We start from the raw sequence: 27,568 nt of genomic DNA, 5'->3' as shown, positions 1-27,568 counted from the left end.
CCACCTCCTACGTGAAGACTTCCAGATCCCTCTAGTCTGTCGTTGCATCATGCTGCTCCAAAGTCACATCTCTCTTGTTTCGGTCACATAGTTGTCATCTAAATCTTCACTGCCTACATATTTCTATACTCAAAATCTTATTTAAGTCACATATTGCTTTGTAACTTATAGATATGCCTAGATTGTATACTCCTTGAGAGCAGGGGCAATATTTAATCTTCTTTGTGTCTCTATGTACACATACTCATTATGTTCTTGACTAGTGAATGTGATTGGAGATACAAGCTCTGGCTTTTATTACAGAAGAACTTCATGAATCACAAGCAAAACAGCATGAATCTTTCACACTCCATGACACCTGACATTAAGGTTCAGATTTTCACCTATAAAGTGAGAATAATGACATATACGTCATAGGGTTGCGAAGATAAAATGCAATCATTTAGGAAAAGTACTAGCTCACCTCCTGGTTCAAAGCAAGCAGGCAGCTGATGAAACCTGCTATTGTTTCTATTATTAACGTGGTATCAACATATTGACTCCTGCAAAATCTGAACAACACGAACAACAATTTTTTACAGTGCAGGTTAGATCCAAGTAGCACATTGCAATACCGATTTAGCCTAGTGCATTTAATCAATATAATTTTAGTATATTATAAAATACAATTCTGTTAAATCTAAAATATAGCAAATTCTATTTGTAGAAAAAGAGTCCCTCACACAAAGTAAAAGTATGTATTAGTTCAACTGAAATTTTGCTTCAGATACACACACACACACACACACACACGAAAAAAGTTGGAAAGCCACTGATCAACAAGATACAATGGTAGGGTAAATAAATGAGAAAGCCAGACACCAAGGCCCTACAGACACCTAGACCTAACCTTACAAACTGCATTATACCTTATGTCAGGCCCTCTCCTACCGGAAAGGTGAGAATGCTTGAGAGGGTTCCCCGCATGCTTACCTGCCAGTTGCCAGAGATGACTCTTACAAAGTAGCAAGAACCACTAAAATGCCAAGTCAGGGACCTTATTTCTTTCCAGAATTTGACAAAGTCAGTCTTGCAATGAGAACTCTCAGAGGAAGATGGCAAAGAACCAGGATCCTTTCAACGTTAGAAAGAGGAGAGGCACCCAATCAGTTCAGAGACTTACATTGAAGTATAAAGAAAGAACCAAAAAAGTGTGAAAGACCCCATCAGAATTCTGCAAGAGTCCCATCAAGTCCTGGATTTGTAGGTCAGGATTCCTAAGTTTTTCTGGCATCAGAATCACCCAGGAAATAATTTTTGGAATACCAGAACTCAGATTTCGCCTCTGCCTGCTGAGTCTTTGGCTTTACCTGGCCGACATGAACTCCTGGAATGCCAGCACCAGGTACATTTCACATCACTAAACAAGGAACTAGGTCTTCGGAGTGACAGATAAGGCTAATGAAAGAAAATCTGCACACTATCCTGTGCCAAATCTTTAGCATCTCACTCTCAGCCAGACAGTTTGACACAGATGATGGGATAGAGTAAGGAAGAGGAGGAAGTCCAGGTGCCCATCGGTGTTTGTGGTAAGAAAGAAAGTGAAGTCATAACATGAGTTGTGCTAGCCTTTGTGAAACAGCATTGGTCGGCTGATATCATAGGTGGGGGAGGGGGGCTGCGCCTGGGTGGCTCAGGTCATCTCACAGTTTGTGAGTTTGAGCCCCACATTGGGCTCTGTGCTGACAGCTAAGAGCCTGGAGCCTGCTTCGGATTCTGTGTCTCCCTCTCTTTCTCTGCCCCTTCCCCAGTCACCCTCTGTCTCTCCTTTTCTTTCTCTCAAGAATAAAAAAATTTAAATTAAAAAAATATATCAAAGGTGTGTGATCTGCCAAAACACAATGGCTGTTTGTTTTTCCAACCTTTGAGCAGTCAGTACACTAGTCAAAAAGTTGGATGCACATGTAGAAGACTCTGAAATTTGTCATTGGAGAGCAATGATCCCCAACATTTGGGCATTCTTCCTTGTTCGGTTTTGAAATATGCCTACTCTCAAATTCCCTTTGCCGAACATTCCATATCCTTTTCTTCTCAAAATATAATCGAAGTAAAATTAGTCATGTGTATGTTTGTGTGTTTGTATGTAACACATGACTGGAGATAACAAAGGAAATCCTGGTGGATCATAAGCTGTGACCTTCGCTCCTCTTTGGTGGTAGAGGGATCCAGACTTACTATAACCCTGGGAGCACTGAATGCAGTCTGCCCCATGGCAGTGTCTTAAGGGCAGCACCATGGAGTAGCAAACAGGGTTGTATGCTTGTGCTTGTCATCATGGAAAAATTGGTCTTTGTGTATGTTCTACAAGATCCTCTCCCAAGATTGACAAAGAAAAGAGATATCCTCAAGACAACATAAAAATTTTTCATTCCCTACTGCATTTGGAGAATTGCAAACTGAGACAGTTCAGTCCCCACTGAGATTCCATGTCACATCAAAGAGAATCTAGACAGGAATGTAGACTGGCCAGCACCCTGTGGAGAACTGGAATTGTGGGAAAAAAAAAAAAAAATATATATATATATACACACACACATGTATGTGTGTGTGTGTATGTATTATATATATACATATAATATTATATGTATATTATATAATATTTATATATATATATGTATATATATATGTATATTATATATGTATATATGTATATGTATATTATATATATTATATATATATGTATATTATATATATATATGTATATTATATATGTATATATGTATATGTATATTATATAATATATATTATATATTATATAATATTTATATATATATATATATTATATATATATAATACATACACACATACACATACATACATACATGCTAGCTTCTCGCGTTCCTAGTCAGATTTTCAGGGCTCTATAACCATATATTCCAATTAGCTTGGACTCAATATCCAATAAAGAGAGGGACAGAAAATTACCAACCTTCCTGAAAGAACACCAGGGCAATGCTCTGGCAATTGCTCCACGCCTTTAATAAAACACCTGAATAATGGGTCATGGCCTTCACATGTTTCTGTCTTAAAGGGAGGAGAAAAATGTAGGACATAATGAGAGGAGTTGTTCATTTAACAATCATTTATTGAGTCCCTGCTCTGGTAAGTCCCGCACTGCTCTAGGTAGTGAGGATACAGTGAGGTAAGAAGAAGCAAGCTTCCCATGCTTGGGGAGTTTCAGTGTAGCGAGGACGGCTGTGTGTCTCTCACCCAGGTAACATGCCATTCAGGAGTTTCATCCTGCACCAGTTGCTGTAGAAGGTTCTGGGAGAGGGGTAGACACAGTGATGAACAGGCTACGTTGCTCCTTGGGGCCTGAATAATCAAGGCCAAAAGAACATCCATTAATTCAACAAATATCTATTACTAAACTACTGTTTTTTAGGTACTACACTAGATATGAAGGATACAAAAAATGAAAAAGACATGGCTCTCGGGGCGCCTGGGTGGCGCAGTCGGTTAAGCGTCCGACTTCAGCCAGGTCACGATCTCGCGGTCCGTGAGTTCAAGCCCCACATCGGGCTCTGGGCTGATGGCTCAGAGCCTGGAGCCTGTTTCCCATTCTGTGTCTCCCTCTCTCTCTGCCCCTCCCCCATTCATGCTGTGTCTCTCTCTGTCCCAAAAATAAATAAACGTCGAAAAAAAAAAAAAAAAGAAAAAGACATGGCTCTCTAAGAGCAAGGAGTCTAAGACAGAAGACAGACATATAGCTAAATAGAAATTGGTCAATCAAAGGCCTTGGTGGAGGGGACACGGATGGAGACAAAAGCTTTTCATCCTGGGCTGGGCCATGGGAGAGACGGGACCAGAAGTTTCCTGTAGAAGATGCTCGAGTTAGAGACATTTCACAGGTGGACCAGTGTGAGAAGGTGTACAGTGGGAATGTTTCTTTCTTCCTCCTGTTGTTTCCATCCAGATGGAAAGGTCAGACATCCTCAGCCTCTCAGTACCTCCTAAACCCTTTTTCTGGAGAAGGAATGCCTTAATCCAATTGGAGGATGTTGGAAAAGAACATTGGGCACACTTGCTTCAACCCCTCCTCCTTTCCAGGCAAGCTTGCTCTTGTGTGTTCCCTAGAGTTCCAAGTTAAGGAACTGCGGGTGCACTGCAGTCTTCTGAGGTCTTCCAGTGTCTTCTATGATTATTTGGAACACTCTTTCCATTTCTAGAGTTGAGCTAGCAAGCTCATTTAGCTCACACTCAAAATTCTCTGACCTTAACTTCATCAATTATAAGGTTGATCTCTGGCTTTCATCAACCTTATTTCTTATCTTTTTAAGGAGCTGTTAGTTATTGGGAACCCCTCTGAAACTCTAACAGAAGGGAGTTTCAGGCAGAAATGTTCACCTGGAGAGAGGAAGGTACAAATCACTTTCAGAACTGCAAGTTCAGTTTGAGAGGGGTGTTTGGAGTCAGCTGGGATTGTCCTGAGGTGAGCCTGGATTCAGTGGCCAAGGTGACACCATGGAAAGCCTTGTAGTTCCGCAGGGGAGTCTGCTGACGGGTCTTTCCAGACAAGTACATCAACACATGCACACTTCAGGAGCATTGCTGTGGTGGCAAAGTGAGAGGTGAAGCCAGGACCCAGGGAACCTACCAGGAAGTAGCTCCAATGAAAGATGACTGTGGAATAGAACGGAAGGCAGAGGCCCTGAGGGGTGATGAGCACAGAGAAACCATTGTAATTACTGCCTGAACCCTGAAATGAGGAAGAGAGGAGCGGATGAAGAACAGTTACACATCTGTGGTTTGTTTGTAACTTGTTGAGATTAAGCGCTTTGTGGATAGTCACAGTCCTGTGATGGGGTAGGCAGTTCAATGGCAGCTCTTTAAGTTTGGAGTTCAAGAGAAAGGTCTGTGCTGCAGTTGAACTTCAGGACACAGGTGGGCTCAAACTCAGGGTGTGGAGCCTGAAAAGAGGAGTAAGACTGGGGCGCCAATAGTGCTTCTCTGGGTACAGCTCCTCTGGGTACAGCTCCGTGGCAATGGATACCATCTCTGTTTGTATTGGAGTTGTTATCCCCAAATCCTCTGCAGGAGCTGTACCATAACTGACCTTTGACCTCTGGGTAGGATCACTGAGGACCGTGCAGACAAATGAAAAAATGGTTCCTAATCACAAGATTTTGGAACAATATTGTTGTACAGGTTTTTAACAGTCCTTTGGTGTAGTTTTCTGTCATGAAATCAGATACTTTAACAAGAAAAGAAAAGGCTAAAATTGACCACTCTATCCCATTCAGTCGCCTGAGCTGAACCATCAGTTTAGGAAGTGACTGGAGTAACTTTTCTTAACCTCTGTGCCATCAGTACCCTTATTTGCAATTGTGAGATCCCACAGCAATTACTTAACAACATTTAGGGGACAATTAAATTACATATTGCATGTAAATCACTCGGTATTTCTGGCACATAGTAAGCACTCAATAAGCAATGATCGTTGTTAGTATTTGTGAAGGAGTTGAATATTTTGGTGATACCATTCCAATTATTCATGTACAGGTTACCCACAGCAATATTTTTTTCAGTACAAACTAGTTTTTCCTTTTCTACCTCTTCCTTCAGGGAAGGCAAACTAATTATAATATTATCCATTATCAAACATAATTAGGAAGAAAATATGATAAAGACAAATCACCTATAAAATGTGTGTGTGTGGGGGGGGGATATTTACAACAATGCAGTTCCCATCTGGCTATAGTAGGGTGATGACCCCTGCTGGGTAATACCACACACATTGTTTACCAACAAACTTATCCAGTTTGAACAAAATCGTTTCTCCCTAAAAATTTGGTGTTAGGGGAAATAGTAAATGAACTCTTAAGCTTTCAAAATGATAATCTAGCATTACTTAAAAGTCTACAAATTTGTTCCTAAATGTATTTAAATCTTACCAGCGAACATGATGCTTGGTTATTAAAAAGTAATTCTGGAGAAATTAGCTTGCAGCTACAAAATTAATATAATTCATTTATTACTTGCAGCCACAAATCAAGATGCTGTTAACACTGCTACACACAATTTAATATGCACAGTAAGTTTCCATATGGCTTCAATTTTAGGTTTCTGGTCACTCCATTGAATCATTTACGAATAGCCCGGCATGTCAAGTCAGAGGGCACTTGACCCAATCGAAGTATGAAACACTGGCTTTCAAATTATGGAATTAAATGTTTGGCTTATTTCTTATTTTTATTATATTAAATATATTTTTTAAAATCTATAGGCCAACTGCTATGTGGAGATTTAGTGATGGAGAAAAACCAAAGCACCCAATCTCGAAAACTAGCCAAGACTTTTGTATTTTTTCTAGTTCCCAACTTTTTCTTTTCACTGTTTTTCCTTAGAAGATGAAGGAGAAACACACACACACACACGCACACAGCCTATTTGACTTATTTAAGAAGGTTGAGATAAAAGAATTGTTCAGTTTAAACTCTCTTTTTCGTGATCCTGCCAGAAATGATAGGTGCTTTATGTGTTGTCGCTAGATTTCATGCTTCCATGAGAAGGAGTTCAAGTTCCTTAATGAATGAGATACATGATTTGCGTCATTCCAGTAATAATTACTTTCCTTCTTGGGCCTAAAAGAGAGCAATTAGCCTAAAGAAAACAGGTCTCTCACCTGTGACTCCCTCTAATGTTTTATTTTCTTGGGATCTTGGGTCTCATGGACCACCATCATAGAGTCTCTCAATGTATTTTGTTCTGGGCACCTGCTTTTCTTCCTTAGCCATCCCCATTATGAAGTCTGGTTGAAGAGACCAGACAACTCAAACCACTTTTCTTCCAGACTTTGTCCCGGAAAGAATCTCTTTATCAATCATGATGAAGTCTGTGGTTAAGTCACTACATTTCACTCTATAAGTCTTGCCAGAGACTTTTTACTGCCATTTGTCAAAAGTTAAACTGATGAGATACACCTATGCTTTGGAGGGAAAAAAAAAACCCCTAGTGACAGAGTTAGCTTCTCAACTTTATATTTGGCAATTGCACCTTTTCGCTTCTGTTACATATAGGAGGAGGGGTTGACTGAGGGGAGAGGAAGTTTGGGGAGCCAAGAAGACAGAAGGGAAATAAGCTTTGCTCGGATATGTACCAGACAAGGATGCTCTCACTCAAAACAGGGGCAAGGCTACGTGAGGGAAACAGGCCCAAGGGCTACTGTTCTCAAACTAACATCTTTTTTTTTTCAACGTTTTTTTTTTATTTATTTATTTTTTGGGACAGAGAGAGACAGAGCATGAACGGGGGAGGGGCAGAGAGAGAGGGAGACACAGAATCGGAAACAGGCTCCAGGCTCTGAGCCATCAGCCCAGAGCCTGACACGGGGCTCGAACTCACAGACCGCGAGATCGTGACCTGGCTGAAGTCAGACGCTTAACCGACTGCGCCACCCAGGCGCCCCTCAAACTAACATCTTTGTAGAAGACTTCTGTGTTTTGATCCTAAGCTAGAAAATATGATGCAATTAGGAAACATTCTATAAAGATCAGTGAAGAAAATTAGAAATATAACACTGGTAACTGGTAACAACTAGTGAAAAATGCTTGTTGCGATAATGATTGCTTCCATCTGAATACCTATGTTATTTTGCATGGATTATCACAACAACCTTTTTGACAAATTGTGGCAAATAAATGCAACTACTAGTCTCAAATCTGGAAAAGCAGTGAAGTTGGGTGACTTGCCCAAACTCACACTGGTTAGCAAGTGGCAGAATTTAAATTAGGTCCAAGTCTTTCAAAATTCAACTCCACAGTCCGTCCATAGCACAGCTTAAAAAAAAAAAAAAAAAAAAAAGAGAAAGGAAGAAAGGAAGGAAGAAAAGAAAATACCCTGGCAATGTCTAAGTTCAGTTGTTTTAGTAAAGTCGGGGCAAAGTCTTGCTTTAAGGGTGAGATAAGCAGGACTTATGTATTTTGTAGAAACTGTGTTCCATAACACTATTTGCATATTGCGAGTTTTAAGGATCGACTGGAATATTTTACCACTACCCTAAACACATAAGATGTTTGCAAACATTGTAAATCTAACAGTTTGGATATAGACCCAGCCCATGGAAAAGGGTGCACCCTAATAGAAGATCTGAAGCGCTGCTGACCCATTTGGGTGACTGATTATTACAGCTGGGAAGAGACACTGTTAACAAGTGTCTTAGAAGAAGAAAATACAAGAAAAGGAAATTTGAATCATGGCCTCCTTTTGTCTTTCCCAATCTGAAAATGCATTGCCCGTCCCTCTCTTGACTTCCTGGGATACTTACTCCATCATTTGCTCATATTGTGTTTATTCCTTTTATGAACATTAAAAATTCTACATTATGCCCATGTAAAGCCATATGCTCTATCCAATTGCAAATCCTGGTCACACAGCTGATTCACAGAATTCAGTATAGCACTCAACACAATGTCTTGCACACAGCAGGTGCTCAATAAATGTTTGCTTAACTGAATCCATCTATTTTGTACCCCAATAGTACCCTATGTGTTTACCAAGTGCTATTCTTGTCGCAGAAGATGAGAATGAGTCTAATTTGTGTTTAGGAACAGTTTAAAATGCTAATTTCTTGCCTGGTTTCCGAATACCAAGTATCCAGGCCACCATGAGGAATCTGACATATAGACAGTGCAAAAAGGCACCCCACTGCCTAAATAAAAAATAACTGTATTTTGTGTATATTGTTTTCTCCAGGGGATCCCAGAAGGAAGTAGAATCCCTTTTAATATCTTCTAATAAGTTTAGAAAAAGCCAGCACTGCCCCTTTAAGAAACCATTTATGTCAAAAGGTTGGTCAGAGGTCAGGCTATAAAACTGCAAGATTAGTACAAAGTACTAGTGAGTACACGGTCCTAGTTGTTTGTTAATGGAAGGAAAAACTCAGCTTCAAAGGGCAGAAAGCTAGGCAGGAAAATAATGAGGTGGAGGAGAATTACTCCCTTCTGATTGGAAAAGGATCATTAGGAGGGAATCACACTGAGGAGCCCTAGTGGGGCTCTGATCTCTCCCTTCCAGCTTTTCCTAAGCGATGTGGGGCAGAAAACCACATGGGTCTAACAGCTGAGCAGACACCAAGCCCCGGCTTCCTGTTTCAGCAGAGAGATAGGAGCTGTGTGGTTAGATAGGGAGGACTGGATAGCAAACAAGAGAGAGGGAAGAAGAAAGGCGGACGTTGCCATCATCATCGGCAGGGATCGCAGGCCTGCCTGTCCTAAACCCAGACAGCAGAGGCAGGCAACCTCTTAGAACTTAAAACTGTGGATTCCCATCTCCTCTGTTGGAAAGAGGTTTGGATGCCTGTTGGGCACACAATCAGATGAGATTAGGAGGGGACCGCCAACAGTTATTTGACAACAGTCAAAGAATAGTGAGAAGGTATCCGATTGTGTGTCCTCATTATCTCATTCCCTAAGTGTAATGTGACACAAACAATAGTGCTTAGAATTTTAAATAGCTGGGTAATAAAAACTCACCATTCTGTTGAGTGTTACTCTTCCTCTCTTCCCAAAGAGAGTAATTTCCTTTCGTCCAAGAATGATTTCTTTTTAGGAACATACAGTTTCTGGCTGTGTGGTCATAAGCATATTGAGGGCCTGACTCTGCCAACCTAAGGGGGCCTTAGTCTTTGAGATCTCTATCGTTTGCTCCATTCCACAGGAGTGGCATTAGGGACATATTATTTATTAGTCTTAGCTATGGTGACTAAGCACCTGTCACTGTGAGCAGTGAGGTGTGTTTCTACTTGCTCAAGCTCTGTATTAAGTGTCTTGCTTTATAATATGCATTCTCCAGAAGCTGGAGCAGTATTTGTTGTGACTTCTCTGTCCCCCAGGCTTGGCGATCCTAGGAATACTGAGTATTAATACCAAGGTCTGTCAACAATTCTTCCAAGAGTCCAACGATTTTTAGCAGTCAGATGTCCTAGTGTACTTTCTTGACATACTGAACAGTTTCTATTTTTTTTTTAAGTTTATTTATTTATTTTGAGAGAGGGCAGGGGCAGAGAGAGAGGGAGACAGAGAATCCCAAGCAGGCTCTATGCTGTCAGTGTAGAGTCTGACACAGGGCTCAATCTCATGAACCATGAGATCATGACCTGCGCCAAAAGCAACCGACTGAGCCACTGAGGTGCCCCTAAATTTTTTTGAGAGAGACAGAGTGAGTGCAAGCAGGGAAGGGACAGAGGGAGACAGAGAGAGAGAATCTTAAGCAGGCTCCATGCTCAGCACAGAGTCTGACATAGAAGTCAATCTCACAACTGTGAGTTCATGACCTGAGCCAAAAGCAAGAGTCAGCCTCTTAACTACCACCCGAGTGCACCCAGAGTTTCTAAATTTTATGGCTACATTAGGCCTTTAAAGTTTTGCTTGCTTGACAAATATTTCAATATTTGACAAATTTTCCAATATTATTTCAGATAATACAGTATTGCATATTTATTGTAGAGCATCTAAGTTATAAATCTAGCTAACTCTCTTGACAAATATGTTTGCCTAATGAATGGCAAGGCCCGGTTCGAAGTGAGAATAATTGGACTCCTTGGAGTTTCTCCTCAGACCCTGGCAGTGTGCAGGAAGCCAGCCCTGGGTGCTAGCCTGTCCCCTTTTTCTTCCCACCTGACTCCACTTGATCATCATTTGAGCTTGAGTAAGCATGGTCCATACTGTGAGGGGTCATACCAGCAGGTCAGTAGCCCAAGAAGTGAGCTCAGAGCCATTTGGGAAGGGAATTCTGGGCCCTGGCACCGAAACTTGTCCAGAGGAGGAGCAAAGACTCAAGGTGGGCATCTGTCTTTGGCCCTCTGTCCCTCTGCCTCTCTCTCATATGACCTTTTCTTACAGATGAATATTTGAGTAACTGGCTCAAGGAAGCTGTTAGGGATATATTTATGTTGGGGTTACTGGGATATATTCATATTCATTTGATAAAGCTTATAAAATAACCATTTTAGCTGCCATTTGTAAAGGCATTTTAGAATGTTCCATAAAGCAAGTGATAAATTACAAAATCTTGATTTTAACACACGTGAAGTATATCTACTCTGATAATCTATAAATTCACTTATAAACACACACACACATGCAGAAAAGTTGGATAAAAATGGTAGAGGAAAGACTGGGTTAGCTTTCTATTCTATTAAAAATTGTATTACCAAATTGTTGGTATATGAAGAGATGAGCAATGATTATATAGCCAAAAATTGTAGGGGAAGGTATTTTTTTAATTAATAAAGGTTTTTTTAACTTCATTTATTTTTCTTTTTTTGAGAGAGAGAACAAGCAGGGGAGGGGCAGAGAGAGAGGGAGAGAGAGAAAATCCCAAGCAGGCCCCACCCTGTTAGTGTGGAGCTCCATGTGGGGCTTGAACCCATGAACTGTGAGATCACGACCTGAGCCAAAATCCAGAGTCAGACGCCTAACCAACTGAGCGACCCAGGTGCCCCGGGGAAAGCTATTTTTAATTTGTCAACCAGTTAACTATTAAAAATATTGTGTGTGTGTATTTGGATTTCTTCATGTTTTTAGTATTCTCCAGCTTTTTAAAAATCTATAATGTATTGTGATTCGTTTCTTAAGTAAGTATTCGTTTGTATTTTTCATGTTGCATTCTTTTTGTTAAAGATCTCCTCCCCCTCCATCCCAGTCATGTAAGCTCCAGGATCCACAAACCCAGGTGTGCCTCTGGGTCCAGGGTTAGAATTGATGAGCGAGGATAGGCAGTCCCAAACCTTGCAGGAGGGATTAAGATCCAGAAAGGCAGAGTGACATCTAGAGAATTCAAAGGGATACAGAAGGTTTTTTAAAATCAGATTAGAAGCCATGAGCACTGAGTAAAAGCTAATGTATTCAGGTCAACGGAAAGAAAAAGTCAATATAAACTAAGACAATGTTTGAGTTACAGATATTTTTAATAGAAATATACTTCATCTTCTTTTAAGTCTATAAGTGAGCTGAATTAATTCAATAAAATATTTGGGTATACATATATATCCTTCAGTTAATGAATGAGATACAATTCATTTGTTATTTGGGGCCATTTGGTAAATTTATATATAAATAGTTAACATATAGCCCTGTAAATATACTATGTTGTTTTGTTTTGTTTTTTTTAAAGCAAGGGGTAACACGCACGGACTGTACATCATCTCATGGATGACAATTCTGGCTTCCTTGCTTACCATCTTTATGACCTTGGGCCGGCAACTTACTCTCTCTGGCCCTTAGTTTTTCTCCCTTGTAGATTTCACTGACTAGCAGCACCTGCCTCATAGCATTGATGTGAGGATTAAATGAGATAATACATGGGCAATGTTGAAAAAAGTGCCCAACCCAGAATCAATGCTGAATTCATGTTACCTCTAACTTGCTAATCAAACACCTTCTTTATGGGCCATGATAAAATGAATTTCAACCAAGCCAGGGTGAGTTATTACAAAACCTGAATCAGAATGTAGCCAAATAGGCTTGACTGAACAAATTGTTTCATCTGTAGCCCAGTCACATTGTGGCAGAGCTTCTGATAGGTCATGCAGTGTTACGCTGATGGGAGAACATGGCAAGAAGGAGATTAAATTAGTCATGAGCTTAACAAGTGATTGATATCATCTGTAACCCTCTAGGATTTTTCTGCATTGCCATGCTGACCAATTTAAAGCATAGCATTTACTCTCTAGGTCAGGTGTTTGAATTCTAGATTTACACGGAGCAACTTCCATCCACCTGACAATATATGGAAATGAATTAAAGGAACAGAATAAATCTCTAAGTGATTAATTGTCATGGCAATAAAAACTGAAATAGATTTGTCATGTGATCATAGTACAAGATTCCAAGTATTATAACTGATATCCAAAAATGTATATTTAAGAATTTTCTGCTGTAATGCAATTCTATTGTCAATTAGCAAGTTGTAGTAAGAAAATATTAGCATTTCCCTCTTTATCTTTACAATACATTCCTTCCCTTGAAGAATTAGCTTTGGGTCTATGATAATGACGTCTTAGAAAAAGAAACAATAAATGTTGGCATTAAGCAAAAGGCTCAGTATTTTTTCAGCCACAGACTCAATGACTGTCTAGAGAATAACGCATGATGTTCATTGCACAAAGATTTCTGAAGACTATTAGCACCATAAGCTTTCGTGGATTTTTTAATAACAATTTTCTACTAAAATACAAAAGAAATTAATAGAAGTAATTTAAACCATATTCAAAAATAAAGAAGAAATAAAAATTGGATAGTTGTTCCTTTTTTTTTTTTTTTTCAACGTTTATTTTATTTTTGGGACAGAGAGAGACAGAGCATGAACGGGGGAGGGACAGAGAGAGAGGGAGACACAGAATTGGAAACAGGCTCCAGGCTCCGAGCCATCAGCCCAGAGCCCGACGCGGGGCTCGAACTCACGGACCGCGAGATCGTGACCTGGCTGAAGTCAGATGCTTAACCGACTGCGCCACCCACGCGCCCGGATAGTTGTTCTTAAGGTGACTTATCTCCCATAGGAATCTTAGATAAAAAGTAGCATTTTCCTCAATGTAGAGTCAGGAAATATGGAATGGATGGGGAGGCCCACTGTTATGTATCCTAATTAAAGTAGGATCCATAATACCTTTAGATGATTCATACTATGTCATTAAAGATGTGTTTGCAGGTCACTGGCACAGTGTCACAGTTAAGTTCTGTTAAGTTCCAGGTATGGTTATAATGGAGCCAGAACTAAGTCCTGTAAAAAGGAAAAGAGGAGGACTTGTAGTTCAAGATGGCTGGGGCCATGTCTTGCCACCACTCTCTTCTCAAATTTCATTTAAAATGCAGGAAATGGGGTGCCTGGGTGGCTCAGTGGGTTAAGTGTCTGACTTCGCCTCAGGACATGATTTTGCCGTCTGTGAATTCAAGGCCCACATCGGACTCTGTGCTGACAGCTCAGAACCTGGAGCCTGCTTCAGATTCTGTGTCTCTTTCTCTGTCCCTTCCCATCTCGCGCTATGTCTTTCTCTCTCTCAAAAATAAAATAAAAATAAACATTTAAAATGCAGGAAGAGATTAAAAAGTTAAAAACACAGGGACGGTTAAGCATCTGACTTTGAGTTAGGTCATGATCTCGTGGTTGGTGAGTTCAAGCCCCACGTCAGGCTCTGTGCTCTGTCCCTCCCCCCTCCTCAAAAATAAATAAACATTAAAAATATTTTTTAAGGGGTGCCTGGGTGGCGCAGTCGGTTAAGCGTCCGACTTCAGCCAGGTCACGATCTCGCGGTCCGTGAGTTCGAGTCCCGCGTCAGGCTCTGGGCTGATGGCTCAGAGCCTGGAGCCTGTTTCCGATTCTGTGTCTCCCTCTCTCTCTGCCCCTCCCCCGTTCATGCTCTGTCTCTCTCTGTCCCCCCAAAAAATAAATAAACGTTGAAAAAAAAATATATATATATATTTTTTTTTTTAAAGTTAAAAACACAGCAACACTCGAACGCTGGAAAACATAGCACCAGAACAGAGAATATTTCCTCAAATAAGTAATAGAGGGAGAGAATATACAACTGAAAAACCTACAACCACTCTAAGTGAAAGAAGGAAGGGAGGGAGGGGGGAGGGAGGAAAGGAAAGGAAAGGAAAGGAAAGGAAAGGAAAGGAAAGGAAAGGAAAGGAAAGGAAAGGAAAGGAAAGGAAAGGAAAGGAAAGGAAAGGAAAGGAAAGGAAAGGAAAGGAAAGGAAAGGAAAGGAAAGGAAAGGAAAGGAAAGGAAAGGAAAGGAAAGGAAAGGAAAGGAAAGGAAAGGAAAGGAAAGGAAAGGAAAGGAAAGGAAAGAAGGAAAGGAAAGGAAAGGAAAGGAAAGGAAAGGAAAGGAAAGGAAAGGAAAGGAAAGGAAAGGAAAGGAAAGGAAAGGAAAGGAAAGGAAAGAAAGAAAAAGTTCCTGGTCCAGGTGAGTTTCACCGACAGAAACTCTAAGACCTCCAAACTCAGAAACAGCAGAGTCTAGGAGGACGATGAGAGAGACTGGCTAGTTAACAAATCAGGTGGCCTTAAAACACGTTAGGGCAGCTCCATAATCTCGTGCTTCTGGATTTGGCATCTGGCAGTGGATTTAATTCTGGAGTACCCTCTGATTTCAGAATTCTGACAGGGGAGACTTAACAATAATTGGTATGGGGCAATAGAAGTAAACAGCACTCTAACAAACGTATGGTCACTAAGACACTAGTCTCCACACCCAGAAGAAAATCCACCTCTACACTTGAAAGGAGAGCCAGTCCTGCCCCGTGGCATGGCTTCTTCCTCCAGCCAGCCAGCAGGACTTTCCAAACAGGACCCAAATTCATGGGTCAGACAGGAAGTTTCATTTGAGCTGGAGAGATAACTCTTCCTAGCAATATTGTTTAAATTAGATCCTCATCTATAATATGAACAGAATGCAAAGTCACCAAACATCCAAGAAAAACTCCAGCATGAAAGAGACATAATACCTAGCACACAGAAGAACTACATCCAGAGAACAGAGAATCAACACTAAAAACAAAAGAAAACTTTAAGTACACTATTCTCCAAGAGATTAACATAGCCATCACATGTATAAATTTTAAAAGAGCAGGCTGCTATAAAAAATAAGTGAGAACTCCTATCAATTAAAAATAGATTGCTAAAAAAAATCAATACTTAATCTGAAATACAGAATGTATGGCATTGAACATCAAAGCAGACTTCTAGAACAATGTTCATGCAGGGTTAGTCAACGTCTCTTCTACTGGAGAAAAAAGATGGCATGGAAGAACATGGGACTTGTTCAGGGAAAGGAGTCGTTTAGTTTGGCTACATGGCAGTTATGAGCAGTGAGTATAGTGAGAGATCCTCCAGGTAGTACAAATTAGGGGATCTCCAGGGAGAAACAAAGGTGTCCCAGGGCTGCAGGAGAGTCAGTAGCTAGGAAATGTGGCAACAGAGGGAGCAGATCCAAGGTAGCTGACTGGTTAAGACTCAGCTGCCTTTATCTTCCTCTCACTGAGAGCTAATCCCAGGAGAGCCTGCAAATACAACAGAAAACATCTGGTTGTATATTCTGAGTATAGGAGCAAGAGCAAACTGCTTTCTAGCAGCTGCACTTCTCTGCAGGTAAACCGCTAAGGATCCAGGGATGCTGCCTGACCCACACTGGAAGGAACGCCCCAGTCTCGGGCTCAGCAACACTTTGGAGTAAACGCTAACTAGCCACAGGCAAGGGCATTCACCCATCTTCCAAAGGAATCCTACTGCACAGTATCGCTCCTTCCCTGGGGAAAAAAAAAAAAACCCTACCCCATGCCAGACTTTAAATAAACCATTTTAGTTACTCTTTGCTAGACATAGAGTTTCAGTGAGGGGAATTTACCCTAGGATGCGTGTAAGAGCTGTGTAGGCAATAGAAGTGGCATTTACACTTGTGTCATTGGTGAACACAGAAACAGTGCTATGCTGGTACATGTTTAACAACTCGCTCTGCAGGGAGAAGCCCTTGATTGTAGCACTGACCAAATTTTGTATTGTAAATCCTCGCACCATGGCCAATATCAAGCTATCAATATAATGCCACTGTGTGCTGTGTTGGGAGGGGATGCCCAGCCAGGTCCTGTATGCTATGGCATACAGATGACGCCTGTGTTGACGTTGGCCCTTCCAACAAAAGCCCCACGACTTGCCGTGATCTTTCTGACCTTAAATGAATCTTCAAAAGGAATCACAGACATTCAAAAATTATTTACCTTTCACTCTTTTGACAATCAGCCAGCTCCTTGTCAGTATCGTTTGAAATGTACTTGCTTAAAACACCCTTTACCGCTGAATTGGAACTCAATCACTTAAGCAGGTATTTAGGTGAAAATATGGATGTCTAAGAGAATGATCCATAGAAAACCAATTCCAAAACCTATTAAAATGACACAAAACAGGGGGGAAATATCCCCCTCTGCTTCTAAAAAGCCGGAGACAAATCTGGACTCTATTCCACTATTTTCCCAGAGCTAGAAAGAAAGTAACTAGTTCATAAATTCCATCAGGAGCTTGGGGATTTTTGATGTAATGAGTTTTACAGTTTCAGAGGAGAATGCTTTGCTAATAATTATGTAACAGTAATTAAATCTGAAAAAGGCTGTACTCTAACTATGTTGATTTATTGCAGCTTCTACAAAGTACTCCTCCAGCGTGCATTGGAGTGTGCACTGCCTCCCTCCAGTTTTCTTTAAATTCTCACAGAGCACTGGGTCACAGATGGTCTGAGCTGCTATATTTTCCCTATTAAATTCCTAATAATCTTTTTCTGAGGCTGAGTCATGGAAGCCTGGGGATTTCTCATTTTAATTAGAAGGTTTAAGGAGCTAACTCTGTTTGAAATTTTCTCCTAGGAGAGGTGGGTGCAGGTGATCCCATTCAGAAGAATGACACAGTACCATGGCCAGGACAAATTTCCATATTAGATTGCAGCTTGCTTGGCTCAGCTCCTATTTCTGAGGTTGATGATGCATTGTCTGAATCTGAAGAATAAACTTTGGAAAATAGGGTTATTTGGGGATTATTCTTTTTGGGGACGTATTTTGGCATTTGGTTCCCATCCCTACTTTGCATATAGAGAAGTGATTCGGGGATGTGAATTATTCGTTATTCCTAATGAAGTTTTTAAATCATATCAATCCAAGTCAAAGTCACAAGGGAACAAATTTGGGGACCATTTGTCCACCTTTATCCTGATTGTTTTCTCTCTTTGGCCATTTCAGATTTGGTTTTTAAATCTTCCAAGATTTGGGACAACCTCATCTTCAGTATGATCTTTTGTGTTTAGTTTTACTAGCAAAAGAGTGTAAAGAATGTGTATGAACAGACCGAACAAACTATTTAGAATAAATAATATCTATAACTTATTGAGTAACCAGAGAGTAGAATTCAGGATGAGCCACACAGCTGAAATAAGATGATCTTTCGGAGTTTACCAATGTTTGATCATTTGTAGAAAGCCTGTTATGTAAGACAGAGTGTGTGGAGCTAGGCACAGTTCCCTTGATACTATAACGTACAAAAAAGAAAATGCTTCTTATAAGACAGCTGTTCGAGTTTTGTCTGTCTCAATCGCAAAGCTGGTTTCTCTGCCTTTGTAAAATAATGAGCACCTCATGCTTCAACTGTGGCACGATCCAGAGAAGAAGTCAAACCAAACTGCCACTATCTTGGTAGCCCCCCCCCCCACCCCTCACCCCCCGACAACTGGTTTTCAAATTGGTACACGTTCCAGAGCAGGCTGCAGCCACATCTTATAAAACTAGAAAAGTATAAGCAGAATGAATGTATCATTTAAAAAATACATTTTGTAAATCTAGAATGTAGCTGGATTTTTAGTTCATTAAAACCACAAAAAAAGACCCCCCAACACACACACACACACACACACACACACACACACACACACACTCTTACATCAAAATACTGCTCTGCTTTCTGTTTGTATTATTTAATTCTCTGGCCCCTTCAGGTTAAGCTAATTGAGTCATTTCAAGGTTTGAGGAGTATCTTCACATAGCTATTACTAATCTTCAGTGATTATTTTCATGGCTATTTTTCATAGCAATTAATTAGGTTTCTCAGGGCAGGTCCAAGTCTCTATACTCATAATTTTATATGTAAATATATTTTTATTTTACATTATATCCCTGTGGGAAAGAAGATATTAAAAATTATATTAAAAATATTCCCCTGGGGATACCCGGGTGGCTCAGTCGGTTAAGCGTCCTACTTCGACTCAGACCACGATCTTGCAGTTTGTGAGTTCGAGCCCCGCGGTGGGCTCTGTGCTGGCAGCTCAGAGCCTGGAGCCTGCTTCGAATTCTGTGTCTCCCCCTCTCTCTGCACCTCCCATTCTCATATTCTGTCTCTCTCTGTCTCTTGATAATAAATAAATGCTAAAAAATTTTTAATTAAAAAATAATAAAAATATTCCCCCTGTTAGGATATGTGTCACTTGCTATGTGTTAAAATTGAATTGAGAAAGGGCATAATAGTTCTCACACTAAATCCTGGGTTACATCAGAAGGTTAAAAAAGTAAAGACATGAGCAGCTTGAGAATGTTATACTGAAAAACAATTTTTTGAAGGCTTTTAAGGGTTTTTCATCTGTAAGAATAAATTTTCTCTCAGATACCTCTGGCCCAAGCTGATGTTTCTAGAATGTGCTGGTCATAGCCATATGTTTGGTGATTCTATTGGTGAAATGTGTGGACCAGGTGGCTGAAGGCTGCCAGACTGCCACTGCGTGAGCAGGTTGGCCTGCATGATGGGTGTGGATAATCCTGTAACAATAAGCAAAATGACACCCAGCACTGTCATTGTGTGGGAAATCCAACACCTTGGCTTTTAAAGGAAAGAGGAGCCATCTTTCCGTACCTCATTCACAAGATGGCTGCCCAGGAACGTAAACTGCATGAAACGGTCCAACAAAAATGTATGTGGCCGTGTGGAGGTGGAAAGAGTCTCGGGTTGTATATGTTTATCCATGTTTTCAGATCAGTGACCAAAAGCTTTCTCTGAAAATTCCAGATCTCCTCGTATCAGACCTAATCAAGGGAGGGCAGTATCTGAGCATTTGGTCAGGGAAGAGTTAAGGACATTATGCCTGCAATCAGGTTCTTGAAGGAGTTAAACAAGAAAATGTTTCAGACTTCTGATTAATGGCCAGGGACATTCCAAGCTGCTTTGCCTACCTCAGCAGTACATGACTGGTACAGTGGGGTAATATCTAATAACTAATCTTTGACACAAGAATTAAGTCATTTTGCAAGAAAGCAGATCATTAGAAGCCAAATTGAATTATAAGTAATACTATCTCTGTAGAGGATTGTAAATTAATTGGTTTTTAACAATAACATTTCTGTATTTTATTAAAGCAGAGTAAGAATTCGGTGAAGAAACGAATGTAGCAGATAAACAGGCCAGGTGCTGGTGATGCAAATGAAATGGATGACAGATGGTGACTAGCACACTCACTCACTGCGTGTGTATAATGGATAGAGGTAATCAAATTCCTTTGTGAATTGGTGACTTTCTTTACATCAAGAACTTTAACATGGGCTTGCTTACACATCTCTCTACCCCTGCACCCAGCACGCACATGTGCATGAGCATGCACAGGCACACACGTGCACGCACACACACACACACACACACACACCCTTTCCTTACACACACATACATTCTAATTATAGCCTATGCTAGTATCAGGAACATGGGCTATAACTCTATTTACATAACACCACACACAAATATCATTCCACCAAATCAACCTGTATACACTAAACAACAGATTTGTCTGATGAGAACACCACACTAAGGAAACAAAGCAACCTGTTTCCATGAAGGAAGTTCCATTCAGTAGCAGAAGTGATACTGAGACCAAGAGGCTGGGCGTCAGTGGGAAAGAATTACTTCTGGCTCATTACGTTGAGTTTTCCAGTAGTATCTTTGAAAACTGAGAAGAATTCTGATGGGTTCCCTTTTTACCTTCAAATAATGGTTGAGGAGTCTCAATACTCAAAGAAACTGCTCATCCAAGTCAACCATTGGATTCATGGATTATATGTGAACTGATTTGTCTCCTTCGCATTCTGGTAGCAGAGAGATTGACTTATTTTATTGCTTCCTCTGAAAAGGGAAAGTGTAGTCAAGTAGTTGAAGGACACAAAATTCACAACCCATGTGGAATATAGAAAGTAGTTTCTCTCAGGATCATAATATATGAACATACAAATTGCTGAGAATTACCTTGTGTGGGCTCACATCCATATTCCAGTCTCATCTTGGCTTTATTCCCTTCTTTCTGCCTGCTCACTAGGCATTTCCACTTGGTTGTTTACATGTCACTTTAACATCAGTATGCCCACTATTACACGTATAATCATTGTTTTCAAAACTATGTTCATATGGGAAGTCTCCTTTCTCTGACCTCCCTTTTACACAGACTTGAAATTCTGGAATTTTTCCTCAACTCCTTACTTCTTTATACCTCATGTACAGTCAAAACACAAAACTGACTAATTTTTCTTCTAAAATGTCCTAACATTTAGCCCTTCCTCCCCTGTCCCACTTCTGGGTTCTAAACTGGGCATCACGGCTAGACAACTTCATCCGCTTTCTGTGAAATTTCCTCAGACTCTTATCTCTTACATCTCCCATTTTCCATGTTCCCCTCCTGGCTAGCCTCCCCTTCACACTGTTTTTAGGACTCCCTCTTTCCTACTTCATCCAGTCCTTCGCTGGCCATCAAGCTTCTCCAGACAGCCCAGTTCCCACTGGCCCTCACAGGGCACCATTTGCTCCATTAGGGCCAGTCTCCTGCCATCTCTGCAGCACCATGTTTGTTGTGGCTCAGCCCCCCAGGATCCATACAGCCGCCATGTTCCTATACCCTCAGGCTCTTCACATATGCTGTACTTTGCCTGGGATGCCCCGGATCCCTCTCCCTTACCCTAACCTCATCAAGGCCTGCTCCAGCTCCCTTCTCTGTGAAGACTGCCCCAACTACCCTCTCTGAGCCTCACACTGTCAGGAACCCACTATTTAGTCCATCATTATTTGCTCATTTGAATTGTTCCCTGGTTGCTTCTCATGTGATGATGGAGTCTGCCCAGCTACACTGGGAGTCATTTGAGATCGAGGACTACCTGTGGCACATGTCCGTATCAACCCCTGCTGGCACACACTGCATGGGACCTGGAAGCCACTGTGCCTTTTTTAGTGCACAGCCGGTGCCAGGCCAAGAGGCCTATAGCTCTGCCACTCCTCAGGAGCAGTTTACCACCCCATTCAGATCGTTGCCCCTTCTCCCTGTGCCTCTGAGCTCTGATTCTCACCACAGTCTTCTCTTCACCCCCACCCCTTATGGGGTGCTCTACCTTAGATAATCCCCTTTCTGCCTCGCCTTGGTCCTGGGACGCCTGCTTTGGATCCCCTCCTCTTTCTCCTTTGAGGAATCTGCTCAGAGAAACCCACCCTGAGCAATAGCAAGAGCCTAATTAGTGTGTGTTCATTGATGTGTTGTTTCAGAGAAAAATACATTTATTTCTCTGTGCTTTTTAGGCTATGGCATAAAGCTACCGGATCATTCTGAAGTATACTTTATTTGCCTTTACTTTATATATACATATATATGCCCACCAGAACACCTCCATGCACCAGGCCTCAAATTTGACTCCAAGAAGTCAAAAATGACATTTGCATTGCAGGATTCTGTGCTTAAGGCAGCAGAAAGCACTGGAGTTTGGCCTGGTGATACTAATTTTGTGTTGACTCCTCCTAAGGGAATAGTATGCTTTTGGACTGTTTCTTATTTCCTATTAGATGGCATTAAAGGAAGTATATTATATCCTGAACCTAAAAGGATCAGCTCTTTAATAAACCAAATTGACCTTTCTGCTTTTTTCCCAAGGGGATTGGGGTCCTCCTCCATGCCTTGAAGCCCCCTTTCTGCCCGGCTAACAAATTGATTTTGTGACTGTTTTGTTTGGCTTTTTTACATGACAACCACATATATGGTGAAGAGTAATGACCAAAAGTCATATTCCTGGGCAACTGGGTATAGCCAGATGAGACGATAAATATAATTTGTTGAATTACAGAGGTAGCTCCTGTTCTGCTGGGCGTGTGTTCAGCTTCAACATCTTGGCAAAGAGATGATGTCACCAGAGTTGTAAGGCAAGTGGCAGACCACCTGTTAAGCATCCAGGCACAAATCAAAACCAAGATCCCTGAGTCAAAAATGTTCCATTTTAAGTCCTAGGATTCTAGTTTGAAGTTATACTGTTTTCAACAAAAATCTTTTTATTACCAAAGCTCTATGTTAAGGATAATCAAATATCAGAAGATTTGGTGTCTTATCGTGGTGCATACTTGTGGAAATGGACAGCCTTACAACCCACAGATGATTCAAACACTAACCATTCGGTGGCATGAATGAACTATAGAAATATTCTAAATGAAAAATTGACTGGTACACACTGCTTTCGTGGGGCTGTATAAAAGTAACTGATATATGGGAAATAAAGAAGTGGCTTGACTATTCTGAACCTAACTCACCTTTCTTTTGGCCATTCAAAACCTAGATTGTGATTTATTGCAACTGTAATGCTCAGTATTAGCACGTTGCACTCTGGCTGAAAATTAAATTTACTTATATCCCTTAGATATGCTCCCTCTCTGACAATTTTGGCCTCTCTTTTGCACAGGAGAAATCCTGCAACTGAGTTCCAAAGCCTCTCCTTCCTAATGCATCTGTAAACAGCTGCAGCTCCCTGTTCAGTATTGGCTGCAGCTGCCATAATGCCCCAGAAGGACAACCAAACGGAGAGAGCTCCCCTTAATTGCCTTGCCACCCCCGACTGAATTTATGTTTTGTTTTTAAGTAACATTTTGTTGCATTTGCATTACTGAAATTACCAGGTTACAGTAAACCATATTCCCAAATCAATGTCCCCCCAAAGAAAGCAGACATGAACTTTATCACCAACAACAAATTCAATTTTCACATTACCTACTGACAAAGAAGCTTGTGCCAACAACACTTGCGGATTCCTGAAAAGTCCGCCAAACAAGAGGAAATCAACAAATCTTCGGTTTTATGATCTCATGGTTTTGCTCTCTATTTAACTATTGCTTTTCACCTACAGGCAAAAACTAAGCTACGTGCTTTGTTTTTATTTCAAAATCAGAAAGGGTGACACGTAAAGATAGTCCCAACTGGAAGCCTCCTGCATTGCTGGTGGGAATTAAAATGGTGCAGGCTTTATGGAAAACTGTTTGGCAGTTCCTCAGAAAGTTAAGCATAACATTACTGTATGATTCACTAGTTCCACTCCTAGGTATACACCCACAAAGAATTGTAAACAGGGACTCAAACAGATACTTGTACATCAATGCTCAAAGCACCATTATTTGAAATAGCCAAAAGGTGGAAACAACCCAAATGTCCATCAACAGATAAATGAATAAGCACAATGTGGTATATACGTGTAATGGAATATTACTGAGCCATAAAAATCAATGAAATTATGATACATGCTACAACATGGATGAACCTTGAAAACATTATGCTGAGTAAAATAAGCCAGGAACAAAAGGATGAATGCATGATTCCACTTATATGAGGTACCTAGAATAGGAAAATTCATAGAGACAGCAGAAGAGAGGTTAGCAGGATCTGGAAAGAGGGGCAATGAGGAATTATTGCTAACTGGGCAGAGTTTCTCTTTGGGGTAACAAAAAAGTTCTAGAAATAGATAGTGGTAATGGCTACAGCACTTGATAGCACTCATATGACACACCCAAAAATGGTTAAAGTGGTCAGTGTTATGTTAGGTATATTTTACCACAATAAGAAAAGTTACTGCCAAATACCTACAGAGTTTAAAGTTGTGTTAGACATTTTAATGTGAATTCTAATAAATTAAGAAAGAAGGTAGGTCAAAGTATAAGGTTCAAGTCAACAGATTTTTATCCATAAGTTTCTAAAATCTTTGTCAAAGATAAAATTAGAAATAAGAAATGATTTTAATGTCTTTTTTCCATTTTTCTCATTGGTTTATAGAAATACATATACACACATATAACATTACCTTGTAATTAAATGTGTTACATGCCTCTGAGTTTATGGCTTGTCTTTCATTTTTTATAGTGTTTATGAATACATTTAAAATTTTAATGCTGACACTATTTTGTGCATCTGAAAAAGTCAAAAAGACTTCTTCCCTGTTCTGAAGTCAAGAAGATAATATTAGATACCTTTTTTCTCAAGCTTTTATTGTGTCTTTCATATTTAAACTCAGTAATCAAATTTTGTACATGGTGTGAGGTAGGATTAAGCTTCATCGTTGCCATATGGAAAACCAGTTCTTCCCTAGCATTTACTGATCTCTCTGTCCTTTCCTCCCAACTATCTAAAACATTTCTGTCTCATATAAAAATTCCATAAATAGGTATATCTATTTCTGGATTCCCTCTTTTGTTCCATTCATCAGCTTATTCCTGAATCAATACTATATTCTCTTAATTAGTTTTATAACCCTTGTTACTAAGTACAGCAAGTTCTTCCCATCCTTTCTGCAATACTTTGATTCTTCTTGACTGTATGGTCTTACATATACATTTTAAAATCAATGAAAAATACTCTTAAGAGTTTGTTTGGAAATTAATTGAATTTATCTGGAAAGAATTAACATCTTTACAATATTGGGCTTATGCTATCTTTAAACATGAACTATCTTACTGTTTATTGGCCTTCTTTAGTGCTTTTTAATAAAGCTTTATAATTTTCTATATACAGGTCTGGATATATTTTGTTAGGTTTACTCTTAAGTTCTTTATAGTTTGTTGTTATAAATACAAGGTTTTTGAGGGAGGGGAGGGTGGGTGATGGGTATTGAGGAGGGCACCTTTTGGGATGAGCACTGGGTGTTGTATGGAAACCAATCTGACAATAAATTTCATATATTGAAAAATAAATACATACATACATACATACATACATACACACAAGGTTTTTATTTGCATTTTCTAAGCATGGTTGGCATTTGTGGTTTTTATATATTGATCTTAAATATAACAACTTAGATTTTGTTATGATTTCTAATAATTTGAAGATTTTCAGGTTTTCTAGAAATATTCTATTGTCTACAAATGGTGACACTTTTATTTCTTCCTTTCTAATCTTTATGACTTTAATTTTTTCCCCTTATCATATTCCACCATCTAGGATTTCTAAAACAAGGTAAAACAGAACATGAGAATGGGCATTCTTATCCTTTCCTGATATAAAGGGACCTCTTTTAAAGTTTTCCCATAAAGAATGATGTTGGCTGGGCGCCTGGGAGTCTCAGTCAATTAAGCATCTGACTTCGGCTCAGGTGATAATTGCATGGTCAGTGAGTTCAAGCCCATGTCGGACTCTGTACTGAAAGCTCAGAGCCTGGAGCTTCCTTCAGATTCTGTGTCTCCCTCTCTCTCTCTTTTCCCCTCCCCCACTCGTGTTTACGTTCTCTCTCTCTCTTAAAAATAAATAAAACACTAAAAAAAATAAACAAAATAAATAAAAAGAATGATGTGGGCTGAGGTTTGGGACAAATATTCTTCATAGGTTTCTGAAAATTATCCTAGCTTACTATGGATTTTTAAAAATTATTTATTTTGAGGGGGAGGAGCCAAGATGGCGGAACAGCATGGAAGTTTTTTATGTGTCTCCTGTCCATGAACTACAGCCAGACCGACACTAAACCATCCTGCTCACCGAGAAAACTGATCTGAGGATTCACACAACAATCTGCAGAACCTGAACCACAGAACTCAGCGGGTACGCGGCGTAGAGAGGTAAACTGAGGGAGAGAGAAGCCGCGGAGGGCAGGGAGCCGATTCTGTGTGCAGAGAGAGGACGGAGACGGGGTTGGGGGGGATACGGAAAAGCACGCCCCCAAAAAGCAGCTGGAGAGAAAGTGGAAAAGTGTAAACAGCCACAGGGACCGAACTAAAAAGGGAGAAAGGAGAAAGGAGAGGGTTTAACTTCCATTAAGACTGTAAACAGGGGAGGGCAGTCTGAAACGCCGCAGCTCCATACCTGGCGGTGCTCTGGTGGGAAGGGCGAATCCCCAGGAGCAGAGTGGGGTCCGGGCGGTCCTCGGGCCACACGGGACAGGCGGCTCCCTTGCTGGGAGGACATCTGGCGGAGACTGTGGCCTCCCGGTCCCAGCAGACGCCAGAGAACAACCACATTCGCTGGTGCTGGAACAGGGTCGTTGTGGGTGAAGCCTGGTGCCAGACGTGTGTTGTGATTTTCCGTAATCCCCGAAACGCCGCTGCTACACTATCTCGCGAACTTTTTCTGGGTCGGGCTGGCACCCGGCCGCAGTCTCGGGACATCAGCAGCAGCACAGACCGCAAACGTTCCTGGGTGCAGCCAGCACACGGCCATTGCTCGGTGAGACACTCCACAGAGGGGCGGAAAGGGTCAAAGCCGCAGTCCCTCAGAAGTAAGGGGTCAGGAAAAACAGCCGCGTCGGAGACAAAACTCATGAGGGAGGTTCTGCCTGGGGGTTGGTCTCAGACTGTGTGAAAGTGGGGAGTGGACGGAAGCCGAAGACAAAGGACGGGTGCGCGATTGCTGATCCAGGAGAACACAGTTCTGACCCAGTGACTGAGTAGTTGGCTGCCGCCATTTTCACTCCTCCGGTGCATGCGCATACGCACCTACAAGCACCACAACAATCTACCTCAGTAAGCCAAGCAGCGCCATCTAGTGGAGAAGGGAGCCATTACACTAAGCCCCGCCCACCTGGGCCAACCTTGCTCTTCAGGAACCCAAGTCTCTTCTGCCTCCTTAGTTTATGGACTATAAAGTGCTTCATAGTCTGACTTCTAGGGGAAAACGAAGGAATTTCAGTCATATTTCAGTCTGTTCGCTGGTCCATCTTTTCAATTTTCTTTCTTTTTTTCTTTTTTCGTTTTTCTCTTTTTTGCTTCTTTTTCTTGAATACAGAAAGAGAAAAATCATTC

General features: G+C 40.8%; 1 long non-coding RNA gene across 1 annotated transcript in view; it reads right to left on the bottom strand.

Moving 5' to 3' along the window:
- The window catches only part of LOC123383932, a 40,427-nt gene extending 13,537 nt beyond the window's left edge, over nt 1–26,890 (bottom strand). Inside the window, exon 1 of the long non-coding RNA XR_006594361.1 lies at nt 26,634–26,890. This is a non-coding gene — a long non-coding RNA (uncharacterized LOC123383932). The remainder of the gene's footprint in view (nt 1–26,633) is intronic.
- Between the last annotated feature and the right edge of the window lie 678 nt (nt 26,891–27,568).

This window comes from Felis catus, chromosome A2 (assembly GCF_018350175.1).
Source record: "Felis catus isolate Fca126 chromosome A2, F.catus_Fca126_mat1.0, whole genome shotgun sequence".
Lineage (NCBI taxonomy): Eukaryota > Metazoa > Chordata > Mammalia > Carnivora > Felidae > Felis > Felis catus.
This window is presented reverse-complemented; position numbering and strand designations above follow the sequence as displayed.